Raw genomic sequence first — 6,590 nt, 5'->3', positions numbered from 1 at the left:
CGTCCCCTTCCCCTGGGATCGCCGCTGCCCTCGGTGTGGAGATGGCCGGTGCGCACCAGCTCGCCGTGGGGAGAGGCCTGTCTGCTCAGCGGTCGCCCTGAATGCCCTTTCCGTGGGTTAATAAACGCCGGGTTTTTTGGGGGGAGGGGAGGAAGAGGGAAAACCAGAAAAGGCATGTTGGTAAAGTCTGGCTATATTAAGCACTTATCTTGGCATCTTCACGTGCTTCCAAAAATGTCTTGAATGTTAAGCACCTGTTTGTACACAAGAGTTTTTAATACATTGCCCGAGGTTACCAATTGATGTGATTAAAATGGTGGAGATGTGTCAGAGGGTTCCTTCGCCGCGCTCTTGGAAAGGGACGCAAGCAGAGAGTACTGCCCTGTACGGGAAAACATCATCGTGTGTGTCAGTGAGGTAGAAAACATAAACGTTTTATGAAAGATAATTAACTGACTTTATCACGGGCGGGTTTTAAGGCCTATTTTACATCATCGCCTCCAGTAAAAACAGACGTGGATTCTGTGAGACTTGGTTTTCAGAGCGGTTGAGCTCCACCGGTTTCTGCTGTTTGGAGGTGGAGTTAAGGCTGCTCCCTTGTCTGAAATCTAAATCCAAAGGGTTTTTTTTCAGCATGCTGTTTCCTGCTTTGTGAAACTACAGGTTTTTCGTGTTGCTCGCATGAAAAAAAAGATAAAAGCATGGTTTACAGCTTTAAGGCATAAACTAGAACAAAGGTTAAAACAAATAAACAAAAAACCCTTCTGGAGCAGTCCAAATAAAATAGTTCCATATATTTGACTTAGATATTTAGGTATTTATTTTGTATAAATGCTTGCTTCTGACGTTTTTTTAATTTAAGGGGTAATTGTAACTGAAAAAAATCCTCAAATTACTTTTTCTCACTAGTTATTATGCAGTCATTGACTTGTACAAACAGTTCAAAAAATAAAAGAAAACCCCAAAACCCCTAGGCAAGAGGGTGTGCAGAAGGGTGTGAAAATAATACTGGAGAGGAGATTAGAAGTAGCGAGTAGGCGGAAATGGGAACAGAGATGTGGGCAGGGATTATGCAGTTTTCAAGGTGAAAACAAAGAACCTGAATTTGATGCAGTAAAAGGATGAGAAACCAAGAATTAGTCCTGAAATGGGATTGACCTGGAGTATGTCTTTGGTGGCATTTTGAGTTCAGTGCTGCAGAGGCGGAGGTATGAGGAAATGAGAGTAGGAAACCATGCTAGCTGGTACGGTGACAACAATGGAAGTTGATTAGTGATCCATCCAAGAAAAGACAGTATGTGAATTACATTGTTAGCAGAAGTCAAAATAAAATGTGGACTGGAAAAAGCAGCAATCAAATACGTTCATTTCCTCTTGTACATATAGGACAGTCTATATGTGTTATCTTTCCAACAATATTAAATTAACAGAAAAGAGGGGATTAATCAGGTAATAACTATGGACTATTTATAGACTTCCACTGCAGAAGACGGTGAGACTTTCAAAGCTCAGATGTCAGCAACATAGAGGTAGAGTAAAGCAGACAGAGATAAATCTGTCTTTCACAATACAGTATCACTCTCAACATCAAGGTGAGGTGAGGACATGGGGGCAAGAAATAATTTGCAGAAAAATTCTAGTAAAATGAAGGTTAAACATAGTGGTAGGGGGCCTTTAAAAGCCTTGAAGACATGATGTGGTCCTGATCAGTCACAGTTGTGATCACTTCTTACCACAGTTTTAAAGCCCTTCTAGACTAACGTGTAGTTCCCTTAGAGTAGATTTTATGGAGAAATCTATGCTGCTTTTTTTTTTTTGGCTAGGAGGCCACCTTACAACCTTGGGGTTGGCAACACAGCTCTGACAATGTCTGCTCTTGCTTTGTTCTCTGGATTGTAAAGTGTCACATATTTCTGTGCGAAAAATGTATTCAAAGATGAACACCTTATGAACTGCATATAATTCATGAATGAATTCGCATGAGATTTTTTGGATTCTTTTAAACTATGCCGGCAGGAACTAAAGTTTGCCCCCCCCCAGTTATCTGGTTTGTATTCATCTCATATGACCTCATTCACGGAGGAAACACATTCCAGGCACAAGGGAATTGTTTACTATAAAACTGTTTTCTCAATGAATGTGGAACTGGAAATTGAACGCTAACATAAACATCCTTGCTCTCCAGTCCAAACTGCAGTTGTACGTAAAGCAATTCTTAATTAATCTGACCTTCATAAATAACATCACAAAGTGTATAATTTCAAAGAGCAAGCTGACCATGTCTGCATATATCCTGAGGATTGGGAGGAAAAAAGAATGGATAAAACATGCTCATTGCTTTGCTAATTAATCTTTGGAAGAAGCTTCAGTACAACAGTGATGTGTTTAGAGAAGGCGAGGGAATACAATACAAGTAGATTAAAGCAGCCAGACTATAAGAGCTGTTGCAGCTGTGGTTTTCTGCTTCCTCAGTTTTGTTAATTTAAATCCTTCAACAGACTTTTGCAATGACAATATTGTGGCTTGCGATATTCAGGATGAGCCAAAGCGTGGCAACTAAAGAATCAAAGTAGTCATTTAAACATGGAAACAAATTTGTGAATTGGTAATACTACAGCGCAAATGGTTGATATTACAAGCGTCCTTTTCACAGAATCACTGAATACCAGGTCGGAAGGGACCTCAAGGATCATCTGGTCCAACCTTTCTTGGCAAAAGCACGGTCTAGATAAGAAAGCCCATCACTCTGTCCGGCTGAATCTTAAAAGTGTCCAGTGTTGGGGAATCCACCACTTCCCTGGGGAGATCGTTCCAATGGCTGATTGTTCTCATTGTGAAAAATTTTCCTCTCCCCAGGAGCAACTCATACCCATTACCCCTCGTCTTTTCCATGTGACTCCTTGTAAAAAGGGAGTCTATCTTCTTTGGAGCCACCCTTTAAATACAAGAACATGGTGATAAGGTCTCCTCTAAGCCTTCTCTCAAGGCTGAACAAACCCAGTTCTCTCAGCCTTTCCTCTGATGGCAGGCTTCCCAGTCCTTTGATCATCTCTCCCAGTCCTTTGATCATCTCTGTGGCCCTTCTCTGGACCCTCTCCAGCCCGTCCACAGCTTTTTTTGTGTAGCGGGGACCGAAACGGAACACAGTGTTCCAGGTTTGCAGGTGATGTTTACATGTATAGCCCAGCCACCAGCCTCTTTTCCCAGGGCTTCTGCAGCTGTTTTGGGATGAACACACTGGAACAAGAATGCTGAAAGTACTGTTTAAAGCAAATTTTTGTCTTCACACTGTTCTTCAAGCTTATTTAACTGTTGAATGTTTGCCATAGTTGTTTAAAAAAAAGAAGTAAAATATGCAAAATTAAGCACTCGTAATTGTGAACCATTGTCTGTTACAATTAATTTCCTTTTTATTTTATGCTGAAGAAGTAACTGTACTGATAATTTGCATATTGAGCAATAGATCTATTGAAATAAAATTAATGACAAACCAGTAGTAAAAAGAAATCTTTACAGTGTAATTTAAAATGGCATAAATTAAATTTGGGACCAAGGTGATCTTGAATTTCAGGTAGTATCTGTATTTCTTTTCATTTGGTACATCGACTTACACCAGACTTCACAGTGGAACGCTTTTTCTGTTCATCCTCAGACATAAGAGACTCCTTCAGCTCGCTAAATATTCCTCGGGATGCTGCAGATTGTGGGTTGGAGGAGAAGGCTGAGCGGCTTCCCTCTCCTCAGGCGCCATGGGAGTCACGCTGAAGCAAGTACTGCTGGAAGCGGGCAGGAACGGGCTCCGGAGGGAACAGGCTATGGACATCCTTCGCGCAGGGGAAGGTTCAGTGCTAAAACTTTTAGGTATCTGTCAGAAATGAATGCAGGCTTTTTACTCAGGGACATCCACTTTGTCTCTTGACATAAGAGCACCCATTCTCCATTGTGCTTATCACCTCAAAAGCCTGGAGAAGAGAAGACTCCAGGGAAACCTTAATAGCAGTCTTCCAATATCTGAAGGGGGCCTACAAGAAAGCTGGAGAGGGACTTTTAACAAGGGCATGTAGTGATAGGACAAGGGGTAATGGCTTCAAACTGGAAGACGGGAGATTTAGATTATGTATCAGGAAAAAAAAAATCACTCTGAGCATGATGAGGCACTGGAACAGGTTGCCCAGGGAAGTTGTGGATGCCCGATCCCTGGAGGTGTTTAAGGCCAGGTTGGATGGGGCTTTGAGCAACCTGGTCTGCTGGGAGATGTCCCTGCCCATGGCAGGGGAGTTGGAACTAGATGATCTTTAAGGTCCCTTCTAACCTAAACCATTCTGTGATTCTACGAAGAATCGTATTTAAGCAGATGATTACAATGGAAGTTCGTATTACAGGAGAGCACACGTGACATTATCGATAACAACAGTTGTCTGACCAGATGAAGCCTCAGACACGCAAAGTGTGTGCTTGTCTGACCCAGACGCCATGACAGGCTGTACAATCCCCTCGTTGCCTCGCTGCGTAGCCCACCGTATCGCACCCAGCCCCTGGCAACCGACTACTGGCCCACCGTGATTGAACACGTACAGGAAAATGCGCTATGCAAGTAGAAGCGGCACACTGGTGAGTTTGAAAATGTAGTTCCACCAAAATTGCATTCGTCTCAGATGTAATAAGTATGATTTTCTCCACTACTTATTCTACCTTGAATGCTATGTGAGGGGATGTTTTGATTCCTAATTAAAAGTGACTGTTTTTCTAAGGGCAGACGTGTTGTAGTCTTTCTTGCAGAAAGGAGAGTCCTTGTATTTTGAAGGTCTTAATCCTAAAATTGGTCTGTAGAGCCGTTCTTACAGTAATAGTATTTCAAGATGTGACACATGTCAGTCTTTTCTGGAGTTGCTTTTGGCTTTCCATGCCTTACCCCTGCAACCTTCTCCTTCTCAGCGCTGCGGTAAAGCCTTTCTTCCTTTGCCAGTGAACTGGGATGCTCTAACTCCTTTCTCGGTCCTGGCGCCCCCCCCCCCCCTTTCCCTGGTGTCCTAGGGAAGAGCTGAACTGCTGAGTGCATAAAGCCATCTGGAGGGAGCAAAGAAGTTGTGCTTTGAGAGGGAACCTATTCTTCAGGGGGATGGAAGAGGTGAAGATGGCAATGTCATCCTTACTGTGAGGCGACACCTACCTCCTGCTGGGAAACTGGATAAGGAGAGAAAGAGAAGAGTCTTGCAGACCTAAGAGACTCCACTGGACCCTGATTTAACAAACCTGCAGTGCATGTGAGTATTATAACACTTTTTTCCCCCCTCGAGAACAGTAAGGTGAATATTACAATGGTTTCACCTACCCTTGCTCCCTACCCATCTAGAAAATCCCCAGCTGCTGAGGCTTGCAGTTACCTATGGTAACTGCAATCAGTTGCAGAATATATAAAACTGCAATATATGAAGAATCATAGAATGGTTTAGGTTGGAAAGGACCTTGAAGATCATCAAGTTCCACCCTCCCTGCCATGGGCAGGGACCCCTCCCACTAGACCAGGTTGCCCAAGGCCACGTCCAGCCTGGCCTTGAACACCTCCAGCGATGGGGCCTCAACAACCTCTCTGGGCAACCTGTTCCAGTGCCTTACAACCCTCATAGTGAAAAACTTCTTCCTAATGGTTAACCTAACCCTGCCCTCTTCCAGTTTATAGCGATTCCCCCTTGTCCTGTCACTACATGACCTAGTAAAAAGGCCTTCCCCAGCTCTCCTGTAGGCCCCCTTTAGGTACTGGAAGGCCGCTATAAGGCAGGACTCCAGGTGGTGGCTCACAAGAGTGGAGTAGAGGGGCAGGATCACCTCCCTCGACCTGCTGGCCACCCTTCTTTTGATGCACCCCAGGATGTGGTTGGCCTTCTGGGCTGCGACTGCACATTGCTGGCTCATGCTGAGCTTCTGGTCAATCAGCACGCCCAGGTCCTTCTCCTCCGGGTTGCTCTCCAGCCATTCCCCACTGAGCCTGTATTTGTGCTTGAGATTGCCCCAACCCGGGTATAGGACCTTGCACTTGGCCTTATTGAACTGCATGAGGTTGGCTTGGGCCCACCTCTCCAGCCTGTCCAGGTCCCTCTGGATGGCATCCCTCCCCTCCAGTATGTCTACCTCGCCAAACAGCTTGGTATCATCGGCAAACTTGCTGAGGGTGCACTCGACCCCACTGTCCATCTCTAAGCTCGCGTTGTCATACCGTGACAGAGTGAGCTTTAATACAGGATTTTGCCTGTGGAGGAATTAGCTCCTTGCTCACTGTATGTTTTCAGGTTTTCAGCTAGTAATTGCAGGTGGACAGCTGAGGCAGGAAGCCTTTCCTGGCTGTTTTCAATTAAGTCATTCAGGAATTACCATTGAAGCTGTGACATTGCTGGAGCAATGTTTGCATTATGTTTTGCATTTCTTCAGAGGCAGTCTTTCACCTATTTCTATCATTATTACCTTCCTGGATATGTATTTGCATGAATGCTTTCACTTTTTAGCTAGATAGGGAACATTTGTGTAATTATACTTCCAGCAACTTCTGGCCTTTTTCTTTCACTTCACCTGATTTCTCCTCAGCAATTTGGTGG

Source organism: Charadrius vociferus, unplaced genomic scaffold, assembly GCF_000708025.1.
Source record: "Charadrius vociferus isolate BGI_N301 unplaced genomic scaffold, ASM70802v2 scaffold565, whole genome shotgun sequence".
Taxonomy (NCBI): Eukaryota; Metazoa; Chordata; class Aves; order Charadriiformes; family Charadriidae; genus Charadrius; species Charadrius vociferus.
The sequence above is the reverse complement of the archived record's forward strand: the minus strand, read 5'-3'. Positions refer to the sequence as shown.